General features: G+C 46.0%; 1 protein-coding gene, 1 long non-coding RNA gene and 1 pseudogene across 10 annotated transcripts in view; 2 read left to right on the forward strand and 1 right to left on the reverse strand.

The window, feature by feature from the left end:
- Positions 1-5913, forward strand: part of LOC308550831 (uncharacterized protein) — a 109553-nt gene extending 103640 nt beyond the window's left edge. For 7 of the 8 annotated variants that reach the window (XR_013997967.1, XR_013997968.1, XR_013997969.1 and 4 more), the window contains one exon: positions 3327-5913. The gene's annotated coding sequence lies outside the window, so the exon portion shown is untranslated. Of the gene's footprint in view, positions 1-2072; positions 2155-3326 lie in introns of all 8 variants that reach the window. The other variant, XR_013997966.1, reaches the window with a different exon arrangement.
- Positions 1-17297, forward strand: part of LOC308551015 (high mobility group protein B1 pseudogene) — a 535482-nt pseudogene that overhangs the window by 452670 nt on the left and 65515 nt on the right. The window lies entirely within an intron of this gene.
- Positions 2129-17297, reverse strand: part of LOC308550835 — a 47386-nt gene continuing 32217 nt past the window's right edge. Inside the window, exon 3 of the long non-coding RNA XR_013997973.1 lies at positions 2129-2213. This is a non-coding gene — a long non-coding RNA (uncharacterized lncRNA). The remainder of the gene's footprint in view (positions 2214-17297) is intronic.

Here is a 17297-nt window from a genome sequence, read left to right on the forward strand (position 1 = left end):
CGATTGGGGTTTGATTCCCTGTCAGGGCACATGCCCAGGTTGCAGGCTCGATCAATGACTTTCTCATCATTGATGTTTCTATCTCTCTCTCTCCCTCTCCTTTCCTCTCTCTGAAATCAATAAGGATATATTTAAAAAAGAAAATTAAGTAAGGCTTAAATTGTCATCAATACTCAAGTGCTCAGGTACAGGTAGGGATATATGCCTTAATTGGGGCACAGCAGGAGACGATGGAGGGGATGGAAAGGAGCAAGCAAGGTGTGTCAGAGGGGGAATTTATAGCCCTTGGTAATGTGGGTAAGGACTGGCTTGGTGGAAGGTGAGGAGTCCAGTGGGGGCTAGTCCCAGGTGGCCCCCGCACGCAGCTTGAAGGCTATCTAAAGGGAGGCATTAGCCCAGCCGGGCGTGGCTCAGCGGTTGAGCATTGACCTAGGATCCAGGAGATCGGGGTTCGATTCCCGGTCAGGGCATATGCCCGGGTTGTGGGCTAGGCAGCCTATCAATGACTCTCTCATCATTGATGTTTCTATTCTCTCTCCCCCTCCTTTCCTCTCCCTGAAATCAATAAATATATATATATTTTTTTTTTTAAAAAAAGGGAGGCATTAAAGGAAGGAAGGTGGAGGAACTGGCATGGTTTTGAGGTGATATGAGTGGAGAAAGCTGAGAAAGGGACACCATTGATGGATGTGGGGTTTTCTGGTGCCCAGGGCATCATCATGGGCAGGGCAGAGAACATACCTGAAGTCGGAGAGATTAAGGACTTCACTGAGTCAGGCATGTGACTCCTCAGCTCACTGGGAGGGTTCAGAAGAGTGAGAACTGATAGGAGGACGGTGAGTATGCCATGGAAACACCGTGATCACAAGCTAGAGAGGATGACCACAGGATTTTTACAGGCCCTGAAGGTAGGGTGATGGAGTGGCTGGAACATTCGTGAGACAGTTCCTCTCCATCACCTGACATTTGAAATGCGGGGGACGAGCGGCAGAATTCTAGGAGAGATTGGGTGGGAAAGTGGCACCAATTTCACTTCGCTTTGGTGCGGGCAGGCCCAGAACCTGCCAGTCTTAGGGCAACATGGGCCATGGCTTCCTTGGTCCCTGGTCCCTGGGGTAGGATTTCCGGCCTCTATTGCTGTATCATTCTGAGAGCGGGTCTAAAGAAGTGGCCATACTGGTGCAGGTTTGCAAGGGTCTATCGGGCTCCTCTCTGCTTTTTCAGAGCATAACCATCACCTGGTAGTGGGTCCTGAAACAAAGTATGTCGTCTTTTATGAGAAATCCAGTGAAAACCAGGGATTTCCTTCTCGGAATGATTGTGCGGAGTTTTTATGGACAACAGAGGGCAGTGTCAAGCCATTAAATGTCCCCATTCCTCTCCCTTTGTGTTTGAAAAAACTAAGCTGAGCAATTTCACAGAGAATTGGCACTTCCTTTCTGTTCTGGGGCCTATTCTCAAGCTGAACTACTCCATTCCTTGGCCGCCCTACTGAAAATTTGAAGCCTAGGTTGCTTAGCATTTTTTATTTCTGCTTCTCTGAATGCTCTTGTCACTGGCTTTCCACAAGTTGTTTGAGCTTTTATCAATATATTCTTCAGTTACCCTACTCACTCAATCCCCACTGTAGAAAATTTGGAGAACTGATAAAATATAATAAAGTAATCTAAACCAGTTCCATCACCCACTGATAACCATTAATAATAATTTGTGATAAATTTCTTCAGAGATCTCATCCATAAAGTTGCACTGCACATACAATGAGATTCATGTTGCATTGTGACTTCAACATCTTTTCTAAAACTTAGATTTTTAGCATGAGTTAGGTGTTCTAAAAATCATTTGAAAAGACTTGAAAATGTTTTTCATTTCTCTTCCTTAAAGTGTAAGTAGTTTAAAACAGGGAATATAGATACATACCTGAGATAAAAGCAGAAACACCCTGAATCCTATCTCCAAGGAAAATATCATACTGTAATCTTCCTAAGGACAGAAGCTATATTTTTGGCTTTGTTTTTGCTTAACACTGTATTATCAACATGGGAAATCCATTTGTTTTGTCTGTCCTCCAGCATCCTTATTTTACTGTTGCTATGGTGAAGGCCAACTGCTCCCTTGATGCTGTCCAGTGAACGTAGAAGTTTACAAAACCCAGTAAGATTTGTCATATATCCGCTCCATTATTTGTCTCTCAGGCTATAAAGGAAATTCTTCTGATTGTAGTCATTTGGGAAGACAGAGAAAAGAAAAAAGAAAAAGAGAGTAAATCATCCATGACCTAACCATTTTCAACATGTTTTGCATATCACCTTCATTTTTACCTCCTTGTGATAGTTCCGTATATAATACGCACTTGTGAAGTTTTTATGGTTGACATTAGGTCATTCATATATTTTCTTAAAAATCAATTTAGCCTATCCTGAATGAAATGCATCTTCCACTATTCCTACATGGTTTTTGAAATATGAAAAATAATGGTATGACAAGCTTTGAATAAATTTATGCCTACATTTTAGATAATTTGCATTGCAGAGATTCCTACAAGTTGACACATATTGCCACATTCCTTTAAGCTAGAACATAAGCCAGGGCCTGCATTATTGCATCCTGAAAGTACTCACAATTTTTTAAAGTGTTGCCAAGTTCAGAGGTGAAAAGTATATCACATTGTTTTATATTTTAAGTTTTTTATTGATTATAGAAGGAGAAACATCGATTTGTTGTTCCACTTATTTATGCATTCATCGGTTGATTCTTGTATGGGGACTGAACCCTCAACCTTGGCATATGGGGATGATGTTCTAACCAACTGAGCTACCTGTGCAGGGCTGTTTTAAAATAATTTTTTATTGTTTGTGAGATTCTATATCCTTTCATATGTTTAATACCTACTTATTTATTATATATACTCATGTAAAATAATTGATGACAATTCATATAAGAATTAATTTTCAAATTAGTACTTAAGAAAATAAGAAAAAACAGAAAACGTAATTAAAAAACAAAATGAGCCCTGGCTGGTAAGGCTCAGTTCCTTGAAGCATCCTCCAATGCACCGAAGGGTCAAGGGTTCAATTTCTGGTCAGGATGAGTGAGGAAGCAACCAATCCAAGTTCCTTCCTCCCTCCCTCCCTCCCTCCCTCCCTCCCTCCCTCCCTCCCTCCCTCCCTCCCTCCTTCCCTCCCTCTTCTCTAAAAGTGAAGTAAAATACACATCCTCCCGTGAAGATTAAAAACAGGAAAAACAAAACAAAATGAAGTTAGATAGAAGTAAATTCACTAATTCCACATCTTCTTTCCTTTTTGTTTCTTTTTTCCTTCTGATAGGAAAACTCCTGATCAGGGGCATCCAATCACATTAAACAAGACCTGAGGCACTGTCCTGTCTGAATAGATCATCCAAGCTATGAAAATCAACCAAGAAACAGATTGCTTCAACTCACCAAGAGAGCCTTCTTGACACAATTCCCAAAACTTTTACATCCCTGTGCTTTGCTATCAGAAATAAAATTAGCTTATGATGAAAGGACTTACACTTGTCCAGGAGTAAACCTTGTCTAAGAGGAAATACTGTAGATTCATTAAAATAGACCTCAGTTTTCCTTTCTATTCTCATCCCTGCTGCAACTTGTTTGTTAGCTCCTATAACACTCAATATGTAACAAACAACAAACCATATAAAAACAGCTCTCAAAGGACTCTTCCAACAGAAGAGGGAATGAGACTGCACCAAGGATCCAAGCAAGAGGCATAAATAAGTTGAACCAATTCCCAGCCATTCCAACGACACATCTGTGACAGTTAAAAGAAATGGAAACCTGAGGAATCGCAGTCATGGACCTGTCTTCAACTTTGTCTGTACATAGACCTCTCACCCCCTTTTGCTATACATGGCCCTGTTCCCCTTTCCCTGTACAACCTGCATTGGGCATCAGCTCAGAGTTACCTGTTCTTATGGAAACAAATGTCAGCTGAATGAAGCCATTAACATCTATTTGAACCCCTTTTACTAGATTTTTTTCTCCCCAAGTTCTACCACTAATTTCACCCTAATTTTCTAGCATCCAAAGCAAACAGCTCTACAGGATCACTTGCATGAATTAGTCCACTACTGGGTGGATACGAACATTTCAAGGCATCAGTATTCCTGATTATGAGATTCCAGGGAAGCCTCTCCCCCTCAGTCATCATAGGGTTCATGTTATACAGACCCCATGAACAGTGATCTAAGCAGCAATTTTCTTTCTCATCTGTTAAATGGGGATAATTATACTACCTTGCCAGGTAAGGTTTCTGTCACCAATGGCACCACACTACATACAAAGGACTTAGTGGGGTGCCTGACACATAGTATATGCTCAGGAAATCTCAGAGGCATGATTTTGTAACAGCCAACAGCACACACTGTGGAATCATAATTTTAGGCGGACTAAAGAATTTCCCTTCATCCTTACATTACAAAATACGGTGTCTGTGCCAAAATAACACAACCACACATGCCATTAGTTGACAAATATAGGAAAAAGTAAGACTTGCTCTTCGGAAAAGATATTTCATGGAAAACTCAACAAGCTAAAAAACAGACTCAAATTTCTATAGTTTCATTTTTATAGTGGTGCTGCAGTCCGTCACTTATATACCCCAGGGTACAGCCTAGTGTTTTGAATAAGCGAGCCAAAATACATTGGCTTTAAAAAAGATGGAAGTTTGGCTTTCAGATAATGTTTTCATTACCACTAGGGCAGGGATAGTAACTTGAGAGCCTTGGGGACCTAGGCTTAGAGCTCATTTTAGTGCCCGGTACTCCTGTGGGCAGCCCGGTCTATTCATGTTTATAATTTCATTCCTCTCCATGCTCCCTGTCATGTCTGTGGGACTGAGCACAGAGGAAATCTCAGAGACCATGTAGTCCAGGGGATATCATACTCTTTGTCAAAGTAAAATAAACGTTTCCTGGAAAGAATTCCAATACAAACCAGAAAAAAGAGGAGTTTCTGTACTGGCAGCAGGGGCTCTCACCACACCCTTCCCTAGATGTGCCCTCCTGTTCAACCAACAGCTTAGCTTGAGTGTTCTTAGAACTGAGGAAACAGCAGGCCCAGAAAGCAGAGACTCAGAGAGGAAAAACGGGAAGGCTGGCAGAGCTGGAACTGGGAGGGAGTTCCCTGGAGCCCTGGCCCAAGGCCCTGCAAGAGACCTTCAGGAAGAAAGTATTATGGAGGATCTGCATGTCCAATCAAAGGAATCCCCTATGGCAAAGAAGTTGTCACTATAAATGAGTTCAGATTATGTATGTACAGTACTCTTTAAAATAAAATTTTTTATGTACTGGCCTATGTTCTCACTGGTTAGAGCATCTGCCTGCGCATCCAAGGATCAAATCAAGGGTTCCATTCCCAGCCTAGGGCTAGTACCTGGGTTGCAGGTTCAATCCCCTGCCCTGGTTGGGGCGAGTGCAGAAGGCAAACACTTGGTGTGTCTCTCTCACATTGATGTTTCTTTCCGTCTCTCTCTCTCAAATCAATTTTTAAAGTTTTTAATAAAAAAAAAAGAAAGAAACTTTTCGTATGAAATATGGGGCTTTTTTCAGTTATGTGACAGGCCTGCTAAAGCAGCATCAGAAGTATTATGTGGACTTGGGGTAAGACCATTGCAGTCAGACCAGTCTTGCTCAGATGTACGTGTTCCCAATTCTTATAGCATGTCTATGTCAGTCACAAGGCCCCTTAGTCCATGTTCACTGTATTCTTCTTTATGCCCCCTGCTGCTCATTACATGGCCCAAATCAGTCATCCAAGGTGTCAGGCTAGGGTGATTAGTTTTTAACCACTGGACCAAAGAACCTTATATGCATTGGAGAATAGAAGTTCTATAAAGTGAATATGCTGCAGGTTAGGGTCCTTTTGGAAAGACTCCCAATGTATCGACAGTTGTTGAAACCAGAAAGCAACAATAAAAGCCGATTTTGTGTGGACAAATGCCACTGCTCTCCCATTTGCCGGCAAAAATGGAATAAATACTCATATTTGATTCAACCTTGTTTCCACTTAATTGGCTGAAGTAGCGACAGGCTGTGTGGACCCATTGTGTCTGGTTTCAAACTGAACAGGCTGAGGTGAGAAGATCTGATTTTAAGACATGCTAATGACATAGTGAAATGATGACTTGCAAAGGGCCAAAAAACAAAACAAAAGAAACCCCGATACAAAACAGTTGGCATATTATAATCAAGGACTAAAGATAGAAAATATATATATCTCCGCGAAAGTAAATTCTGGAAACATTTCACAATACTTACTGAACATTCACTAAATGCCAAGAACTCCCCCGAATGCTGAGGGAAGGGGCAGCAGACCTGCACTACAGCCCTGCTCTCCCAAAGGGGCTGTGCTGCTATCTCTGGATCATAGGTCATTGCATATTCAATTTAAGATGAACAGAAACGTTCAAACATATTGCAATATGTCTGCATTATTTTTCAGTCAGATAACTAAAAATGTAAAAACGACCTTCCACATTGTATAAATGAGTTTAAAAAGAGGTTGAAGTCATGACACAAGCATCAGCCTTACCATATTTAAAATACACCTTGTGTTTGATGAAATATCTCTAAGAAACTGAGCACAAAATAGTCTTAATGTTCACTATTGGATGATGGGACTGTGGTTTGAATAACTTTATCTGTCCCCCAAATTTTCTACAGTGCGGTTTGAGTGACTGTCATAACCGAAGCATATATTCATAAAGGCCCAGAAACCCCCAGTTGGGGAAGCGCAATGACAACTCCTTCAGAGAAGCAGAGATAAACGTTGCTAAGCGACCTAGGCAGCAGCTCAGAAGAAAAGGGGATTTGGAAAGAAAGCGTTCCCGTGTACACAGTACAAGTTTTCACCGCTGAACCCACTGAAGCAGCACGTCAGCCAAGATGGCTGCTGAGGCCGCCGAGGCCCAGACAGCGTCGGCCAATGAAGGGAAAAACTGCGAGAAGTTTTTTCGAGCGCGAAGGGCGGGGAAGAGGCGCGTGGCGCGGAACACGATGCACTACTGCCCTCTGCCGTCCAGAGAAACCCAAGGGCACAAACTGTATGGAAAACCCGTCTTCTGCCGGAACATTTCGCACCAAGTAAGAGACCCCAAGGCTGCGGAGCTCAAATAAAATGAGAGGGGGTTTCTGCAAACAGAAGAGAACCTTCCAAGAAGGCCCCAGCAAGGCCGCATCCCGGGGCCGCCCTCGGAACCACAGCAACGGGGCCTGACCTAACCGGAAGCACGTCAGGGGGCCGGGGCTGCGGCCCGATTGGCGGGTTCGGGGCATGCGCGCCGGAGCCCAGTGAGTTCGCTGCCAGTCTCCCTGCCAGGGTGTATTGGAGGTTTTGTCTTGGCTCGGGCTGCCACCGATCAGCTTACAGATGGGACCCGTGTTGTCCAGGTCCTGTCCCCCAACTGCCCCAGGCGCCCTAGCGTCCCACCAGCGGCATCGGTACTAATCGCGTCTTCATCCTCTTCCTGCCCTCCCCCTCCCTAGTCTTGAACCAGCGGGCCTCCTGAAATGTTCTGCCTTGGCCATCACTCCTTGGAACCATTCTGGGCCCATTAATGACCTCAGGGCCCACGAGCCTAGCCTGCTCAGGGACTTTCTTCACTTCCTCCCCAGCTTGCATCCCCCGCCCGCCCGCCGAAGGTCAAGGGAACCCATGATATCCGTTTCTAGCATTCTCCTCTATCATTACCTCAGAACCATGCCCAGTTCCTACAGCTCCCTAAAATGCCCCCACTTAGCCTTCAAGCCCGTGGACAGTGACCGGCTGTGGGGTCCACACTGGAAGACCCCAGAGGTTGAAGGCTCTCTAGGCAGAGGCATTAGAGGAAGGGAGCTGGTTGACCCGGGCGGGCTTCAGAGGTTATCAGAGAGGGAAAGGTAGGAAGGGACGTCACGGAGCTGCACTGGGTGTCCTGATGCCCAGGGAATGACTACAGCTAGGTGGACACAAGGGGAGGAGAAGGAAAACTTCCTTGAGAACCTAGAGTGTCCGGGTTGACCGGATCAGGCTGGTGGACCTTGAGGTTACCAGGAGGGTGCAGAAGAATGAGGGCTGAGCCTGTGTCATAGAAAGAGCTCTCTCAGGGCTTGGGAATGGGGGAGCCGGAGGGGGATGGCCAAGGGACTGGTCAGGTTCCTGTAAGCATTGCGGTGGGGTGTCTGCGGCGGTCAGGCCACAGCACGTGGACATCATTGGTCACGTCCCTCGGCCTAAGTTTCCAACACTGTCTGCAAGAAAACCTCTGGTGTAGGTGGGCTGGAAGAAGGGCAGGAACCTCAGTGGGACCCCCAGCACGTATCCAGAACTGACCAATCAGGGCGCAGCCTGGTCTTCTGGCGGTTCCATTTGGGGTCCCAGGACCGCTTTCCAGTGTAGCTAAGATTCCCAGGGCGTGATCCGTCATTTTCTGTGTTGTTTCCACAGTGCCCCTTGTGTTCAGTCAGGGGTCCCCAAGGTCTCATTTATAGTGTGATTGGCCGGGTTCAGTTTCTTTCGCCAGCAGGTGGCAGTGTTGCTCCTTTCAGCCCGGCCAGCTCACCTCTCCCCCGCCCTTTGCTCTCAAAAAAAAAATACACCAGACCACAAGATGGCTGCTAGGTAACCCAGTACCTTAGGCCTTCCACAACCACCTCAAAATCACAACTAAAATACAGAACCACCATCACTCAGAACGTCCTGAGATCTAGCTGAACGGAAGCCCCACAACCAGGGAGCTGAAGTAGCACTGAGACCGGTAGGAGGGGCGGAGACCGGGCGGGTCAGGGCTGGATCAGGGAGAGGCGGTGGGCCTCCCACACTCTGTGCTGCGGGGTAAAACCCGCAGGGGTATCTCTGCGGTGGAGGGTTTCCGCAGGAGCGAAGGGGTCCCAGCCCCATATCAGGCCCCCCAGCCCAGGGTTCCAGGGTCGGGAAAACAGTCCCCACAACTTGAGGCTGTGGAAAACCAATAGGGGCTGTTGCTGAGCGACAGGATGGCAGCTCCTCTTAAAGGGCCCGGGCAGGGACTCGCTGGGACGCGCTCCCTCTGAGCTCCAGGGCCCCGCAGCAGCTTGAAAGGAACCTGGCACATTGGGGGAGGAACTAACCTGCCTAAAATGGGGGGGAGGGGGAAGAACTGGAAGGGCAGCTTTCTCCCAGACGGAAGAGCTGGCAGAGGCCATCGTTCCTTTGTCAAGCCCTCACCCCACAGAGCCAGCAGGCAGGTGCCATATTTGAATCTCCAGCACCTGATTTGATTTCCACAATGGGGTGAAGGCCTGGGGAGGGGGTGGGAGCCAGGTGGAGGGGGTCAATAAGGGGGAAAATGGGACACCTGTAATACTTTCAACAATAAAGATAAATGTAAAAAAAACAAAACACGACAGGTCAGATTTTTGTGAAAAAAATGGCACTATTTTTTCACGGACTTAGTGAGCCTGACTGACCTTGAGGCCACACTGCTCCCATAGGTGGTGTCTAGAAAGAAAACTTTGTGCCCTGGTTGCACAGGGACTTCCCCCAAGGTAGCTGTGGTTCCCTGGGCGGGACTAAGGAAGATGGCGGCGCTGGTGTTGTTTGGCACGGGTTCCTTGGGCTCATTCCTCCTTTTCCTGACTATAACTGTCATCAGGTATAGTGACCGGAGATAGTCTCTGTCCCGTTCTCTTGGAAATCCAGCGAAAAAAGGAGTTTTCTTATAAAAATCCTGTGTCTGAGTTTCTCTGGTCAGCAAGTGGCAGTGTTGCTCTTTCCCTCCGGCTTGCTTACGTCTCCCCCGCCCGCTGGGCTTGAAAAAAAATGATGAGACCGTTTTTGTACAAAAAGTGGTGTTGTTCTTAGGTGATTGGTCTGGCCCAACGGACTTGGAGGCCTCTTTGTTCCCTTAGGTGGTATCTAGAAAGAAAACTTTGTGCCCTGGCTATGCAATTTGTGTTTCCAATTCCCGGAATGGCTCTCAGGGCTTTTCCCCAAGTTGTTTTGACCCTTCATCCATATGTTCTTCAGATCCGTTAGTCACTCAAACCTCACTATAGAAAATTTGTAGGACTGATGAAATATTATAACAAACCACAGTCTCATCACCCACCACTGACCGTGAATACTATTTAGTAATGAATTTTCTTAGAGATTTTCATTTCTAAGCACCTTAGGAGGTGCTTTGTAAACACCATGACATTCCTATGGCATAGTCACTTCCACATCTTTTATTAAACATTGATTTTTCACATTGGTTATCTTTTGTAAAAATCATTTGAAAAGACTTGAACATGTTTTCATTCATTTCTATTCATAAAAGTAGTCTAAAAGAGTTAAAAATTATATTTACAGGCTGACACAGAAATCAAAAATAACCCCTGACCTGTAATCTTCCCAAGGACCTGGGCTACATTTTTTGCTCACCATTGTATTTTCAAAAATCAAGAAAAGAGTGCCCGCTGCAAAGGAAACCATCAACCAAGTGAAAAGAAATGGTAAAAAAGTATTTGCAAACCATGTACGTGACAAGGGGTTAACGTGCACACTATATAAAAAGCTCGTACAACTCAATAGCAAAAATCCAAATAACCCTTTTAGAAATCAGCTAAGGACCTGAATAGACATTTCTCAACAGGTACATGCAAAGATGCTCAAGACCACTAGCCATTAGGGGAATGCAAATCAAAACCACCTCAAGCGGCGGCCTGCATGGCTCAGTTGCTTGGGCATCATCCCCTGCACCAAGAGGCTGCTGGTTCAGTTCCTAGTCTGGGCACATGCAGGCTCTATGCCAGGTAGGGGCGTGTAGAAGGCAACTGATTGGTGTTCTGCTCTCACATCAATGTTTTTCTTTCTATCCCTCTCCCTTCCTCTTTCTCCAAAAATGAATAAAAATATTGTTTTGAAAACCACTATGCGATGCCACCTAATGCCTGTTAATATGGTCACCATCAAAAAGACGAGAAGATAAGTCCAGTAAGTATCACTCCTAGACTTTTTTCTGGTAATCATTTCATAAGGTACACAAAAAAGGAATAACTATGTTGAACACCTGAAACTGATAAAATATTGCATATCAACTATGTGTTATTTTTTTTTTAGAGACAAGAAATAAAAACATGCTAGTGTGGATGTGCAATAAAGGGAACCCTTGTGCATTCTTGGTGGGAATGTAAATGGGTGCAGACACTACGGAAAACAGTATGTAGGATCCTCAAAAAATTAAAAATAGAACTATCATATGACCCAACAATTCAGATTCTGGGAATATATCCCAAAAAGCAACAAAACAAAAGAAACAAAAAGAAAATAGAAGCTTGAAAAGATACCTGCATCCTCATGACATAGCAGCATTTTTTACAATAGCCAAGATAAGGAAGCAACCTAAGTGTCCACTGATGGATAAGTGGACAAGAATTTGTAGCATATATGTATATGGATACACACAGAGAGACACTGGCATATTATTCAGCCATTGAAAAGAAGAAATCCTACTGTTTGCAAGCATATGGGTGGACCTTGAAGGCATTATGTTAAGTGAAATAAGTCAGAGAAAGATTAATCCTGTATGATTCACTTTTATGTGGAATCTTTAAAAAAAGAAAAGTCCAGGGAAAGAGATGAGACTTGTGGTTGCCAGGGGCAGAGGGTGGGCTGAAGGGAAATTGGAGGAAGGTGATCCAAAGGCAGAAGCTTCAGGTATAAGCTAAATAAGGACGAGGGATGTAACTGCGACAGGACGACTACCTAACACTGCTGTAGGATGCCCGGGGAAGGGGTTGAGGGAGTCAGGCCTAGGAGCTCTCATCACAAGGAGGAAATTGTTTTCTTGTTGTCCATATTTACTTCTTTCTATTGTATCTGCATGAGAAGATAGGTGTTCGCTGAACCTACCGTGGTAATCATTTCACAGTATATGAAAATCAAACCATCACGCTCCACGCCTGACAGTCACACGGTGATGTGTGTCAATTATTTCTCAATAACACTGAGGGGAAAACTGTGTGTAGCAGTGTGTTCTCAGTGTATATATTTTAAATAGTTGAGCAAGCATCTGATTTCTTTCAGGTTCTTCTCTTTGGAGATACTTATTGTTTAATAATCCTGGGATCACACTGTATGAACGACTTCCCACCTGGCTTCTCCCCCTTTTCCATTTAGCGCTTTGTGGTGAGCAATAAGTATGTTCTGACGCGCTTTGAAAAGTTGGCTGGCTCTTTGACCCTCTTCTGAAGACTCTCCTATTTCATACTCGTTTTGGGGGCAGAAAAGCATCCTGCAAAGCAGTGTGCAATCGGCAGTGTCTGACTGAACTTTGGGGCCCTCTGTAAGGAGCCCTGAGACCCTGAACAAGCGAGTCCTCCTGGGTGCCTCTGTTTCCACAGGTGTAAAACCAGGGTGGTAACAGCATCTGCTTCACGGGGTGGAGGCCAGCCTGGAGCACCCAGCAGCTCGTAGCTGGGCCCTTGCAGAGCTCATGTTCTCGCCGTGGCTGCTGTCTCCAGTATTCCCTGTGATGTGTGTAGTCTGTACACAATTCCCAGCGTGGAGACCGAGTGTGGTAAAAGGCACTCTTCAAATTTACTTACAACAGTTATCTGTTCAATCACCCATGTCTGCTTTGTGGTGGAGAACTCACGAGTGCCTTGGAGGGACATTCAGTGAAGGAGATATACATGAGGAAAGCACATTGATCCCTTCCTCTGAGATATCCTCCCAGAAAATGAAAAGTATATGCAGTCACATCGAGAGCGACCTGTTTTCCTGCGCGGTTTCACTCTGTGGCCCAAAGCTGGCAAGGCCCTTGCTCATCTACCTCTCGTGTCATTTTCATCCCTGTTCTTTCTGACTCCATTCCCCTGACGAAACTCCCCACTAAAGGGCCTCAAAGACCCAAAACAAATGAAAGTTCACAGTACCCAACACATCAGAGGGGATTTCGCCTTCCCAGGCCCTAAGGCACATTTTTTTCTGTGCTTATGGACTAGCGGTGTTAGCACACGTAGACCCTCTTCTATAATGTGGCTCATTTGCGGCTTGAGCTTTCTCTTACCAAAAATGTCCTACTGCACGGATTCGGATTCAGTAGGTCGCCCAGGCATGAACATTAGTTTAAACTCCACACATAAAGGGAGAGGTGCCAGCTGTGGGAGCAAAATTCTTCTTCAGAACAGATGGCAGGGGCCAAGCATTGGAGGGGTTGGTGTGGGGCAGCCAAGAGATGATTTTACCTCAAAGAAACAGATGATGGCAGGGCTTCCATTACAGCGGTAACTCCCACTTACCAGAATTGTTCTACCATTTCCACACCAAAGATCACTTGAGTTTGGCACAGAAGACCTGTATGAAATCTACTTGTTTTGTGAGTCTTCCAGCAACCTGACTTGGCCCCATGGGGAGGGCCAACTGCTCCCTCGATCCTGTCTAGTGGGGCCCGGAGTTTACAAAACCCACGGAGAAGATCTGTGATATAGTCACTGCATTATTTTCCCCTCAGGGCATAAAGGAAATTCTTCTGATTGCTGTCACTTGGGAATGTAACCTTAGGAAATTGTAACCCACCCCACCATCCTTTTGACATTCTCCCTGTAAATGTAGCTTGTAGATAAACAGCCTGTTTGTACAAGAATCCTAAGAACCACCTTCAGAAGATACAGACTCTGACCTTCAGTCATCCCAGTTCCCAGAGGTTTGCTGACCTTCAGCCATAGATCCAGGACGAAGACCAGGGTGACACTCACCAGACCATCACCTGACCTGTTTCAACATCCTTATGGGGATGGACTGGCCACCAGGAAGAGAACTTTTCAACCCCCTCCCCTTGAATTCTTTGCTCTGCTTTCCCTCTCTCTCCTTGTAAAATCCCCTGCCTGCACTAAGATGTGGTGGCCATGTGGAGATGGGCTTTTGGTGGAGAGTCCCCATCTTCTCAAGTGTCTGACACTGGAATGGACCACCAGCATCTGTCTCACGAGTTCACCTGTGATCAGAAAATCTGGTTTTGAGAAATGCTAATGACATAGAAAAATGCTGATGAGCAAAAGTCCAAACTAAAAAACACACAAACACAAAACAAAACAAAAAATCTTGTAGAAAACTGTATATTATAATCAACGACTAGGAAAAGATGGGGCAATCGGGGCCTGAAGAGCAGGCCCGGCGAGGGGCTAACCGGAGCAGGTACTGCATTCCTATTAGAGGGTTCTAGGGAAGCGCGGTGGAGCCCAGGGAGGTTGCTGCCAGCCTCCTTGCCAGCCTCTACTGAAGGTTTTTGTCCAGGATCAGGACACAGAATGGGGCAGGCCCCGCAGTCATGGCCCAGAGTCTGAGCCTCGATCTAGGATCCAGGAGATCGAGGTTCGATTCCTGGTGAGGGCACTTGCCCGGGTTGCGGGCTCGATCCCCAGCAGGGGCAGTGCAGGAGGCAGCCGATCAATGACTCTCTCATCATTTCACGCTCTCTCTCTTCCTTCTCCTCTCTCTAAAATCAATAAAAATGTATTTAATTAAAAAAAAAAAAAAGAATGAGGCAGGCGAGAGAATGGGATCTTTTAACAGACCCAGTGCTGCTTGAAACACATGCGCATCTGTCCTCACTGTAAATCATCTTCTATGAGGTTCACACCAAATCTCCCACACTCTTGTCATCTATTCCACATCCTCAGGATCCTATGGCATTTCAGCTACCTGCATCTTGGCGTGTTCTGTCTTGTTTTGGGGACAGTATATAACATAGTGAAAAGCAAACAGCCCTCTGCTTCTAATACCCATGTCTCGATTCCTTGGAAGCCAAGCTTCTAGGAAGTATAGACTGCAGTAGATATCCCTTTCTGCTACCTCTCCATTCCTCCTCAGTGACAGTTCAGGGGAGAGGAGTGATGCTAAGTGCAGGAGTGAAGCCCCTGAGCAGGTGGAAGACATGGGATCCTGAGCACACGGGAGGGCTGGCTGCAGTCAGGAGCAGGCATGCCCAGGAGCAGCAGAGAATGTGAGCGCAGAACAGGTCCAGTGTGTCTGGGAAGCTCTGAGAAGTCACCCCCATTGCTCCTGTTTCCTGCATCAGAATGGAAGAGGGTTGCTAGAGGGTGAGGTAGTAATGTAGGTAGGATGAGTGAGGCAGGTAGAAGCCATGGTGTCATTTTCATGGGTTTAGGACAACTCAGTAAGGTTAAACATTTTTATCCTCTGCTCAGGTGCTCACATACAGCAGGGTTGACCCATTATTGCGGTGCAACAGAACAGGGAGAAAAGATACAGAAAGCCGTAATTTATACGACTTGGTAGTCTGGGAAAGGCTGGCCCTGCTGGAAGGTGAGGAAGGCTGTGGGGTCCACACTAGAGGCCATCAGACTTTGAAGTCTGTTTAATTGGATATTAGAGGGAGCCGGCTGAGCCTTGCACAGTGGTGAGGTGTTGACAGAGGGGAATGCTGGCAGTGGCCATCGTGGAGGGACAGGGGCTTCATGGCATGACCCCTGTGCAAGGTGCCGCTCAGGTGATCAGGAGAACACCCCTGAGGTCGGAGTCTCCAGGGCTGACCTAGTCAGGCTTCTGGGCCCTGGTAATACCAGGAGGTTCTTCAAGAATGAGGGCTGAGGGGAGGGAGGTGATTGTGCCAAGGGAGCAGGGTGTTCACAGGCTGGGGTAGGTGAAAGGTGAGCAGGAATGGGTACAGCGCCATACGTGGACAGATTGGGCAGTTGAGGCACAGGCCCTGTCCATCAGCTGGCTGTTTGCAACAGGACCTCAGAGGAAACTGGTAGCTGAGAGAGGCCTCCAGACTGGCAGTGGCCTCAGTTTCCCACAAGGCGCAGGTCTAGAACTGTCCAATGGGAATGCAGCCCCGGCGGCAGGGTGCATTCTGGGACAAGGGACGTGCCCCAAAGTCGCCCGTGGTTCCCAGGGCGGGACTTAGGAAGATGGCGGCGCTGGTCTCGTCCGCACTGGTTTCTGGGGCTCATCCCCGCCTTTTCTAACCATAGTTGTCACTGGGTATGGTGACCTGAGATATTCTCTGTCCTACTTTCTTGGAATTCCAGCGAAAAACAGGAATTTTCTTCCAAGAATGATGGCTCCGAGTTTCTCTGGACAGCAGGTGGCAGTGTCGAGCCATCAAAATTTTCCTTCCCCCTCCCCTTTTGTGTGAAAAAAACGGCCTAGAGCCATTGCTGGAAGAATTGGTCAATTGTGTCCGCGCCGGAGCTGGCCTGCTCCTTCCGGGGCTGAACCGCTCTGGTCTCCGTGGTCCCTTCTCAAAACTTGGGGCCCTGGTTCCTTAGCGTCCTGTATTTCTGATTCCTTGAATGTTCTTCCCATTGGCTTTTATCAGTGTATTTTTCAGTTACCCTAGTCAGTCAAACCTCACTGTAGAATATTTGGAGGACCGGTAACATATAACACAGTAATCTAAACCAGTTTTTCACCCACCGATGACCATTAATAGTTTGTGATAAATTTCCTTACAGGTCTTCCCATCCGTAAAGGCGCATTGCACACAGAAGGAGATGCCTATTGCATTTCGACTTCACATCCTTTATTAAACTCAGGTTTTTCGCATGAGTTAGCTGTCCTCAAAATCATTAGAAAGGATTTGAAAATTGTTATTCATTTCTCCTATTAGTAGTTTATGTGGGCTTAAAGAGTGAACATGTGCGGGGCCCTTGTTGCTCAGTGGATGATGTGGGCCCAGGAACCTGGAGGTCAAGGTTGGATTCCTGGTCGGGACACAAGTGGTGGGGGTTGTGTGTTTGCTTGGGAGCTTGGGCTTGATCCTCAGTAAGGGGCATGCTGGAGACAGCTGACCTCTCTCTCTCTCTGTCTCCCTCTCCCTTCCTCTCTCTGAAATCAATGTTAAAGAATATTTTAAAATAAGGAGTGAATATGCCGTATTTCATAACTTAGAAATCAGAAATAACCTGGGACTCCTATCTCAAAGGAAACCACCATGTTGTAACCTTCCTAAGGACAGGAGCTATATTTTTGGCTTTGATTTTGTTTAACATTGTATTTTCAACATAGGAGATCCACTTGTTTTGTCTGTCCTCCAGCATCCTCACTCTTTTGTCTCCATGGTGAAGGCCAACTGCTTCCTTGCTCCTGTCCACTGGGCCTGCTAATTTACAAAACCCCCTGAGATTTGTCATGTGTTCCCGCCATTGTTTTTTCCTCAGGATATAAGGAAATGCTTCTGATTGTAGTCATCCGTGAAGACAGAGAAAAGACAAAAGAAGGGTAATCACCCACATCCCAACCACTTTCAACACATTTTGCATATCAACTTCTTTTTTTTCCAGTCCTCACC

Source organism: Miniopterus schreibersii (genome assembly GCF_964146895.1).
Source record: "Miniopterus schreibersii genome assembly, chromosome: X".
In the NCBI taxonomy this organism is placed as follows: Eukaryota; Metazoa; Chordata; class Mammalia; order Chiroptera; family Miniopteridae; genus Miniopterus; species Miniopterus schreibersii.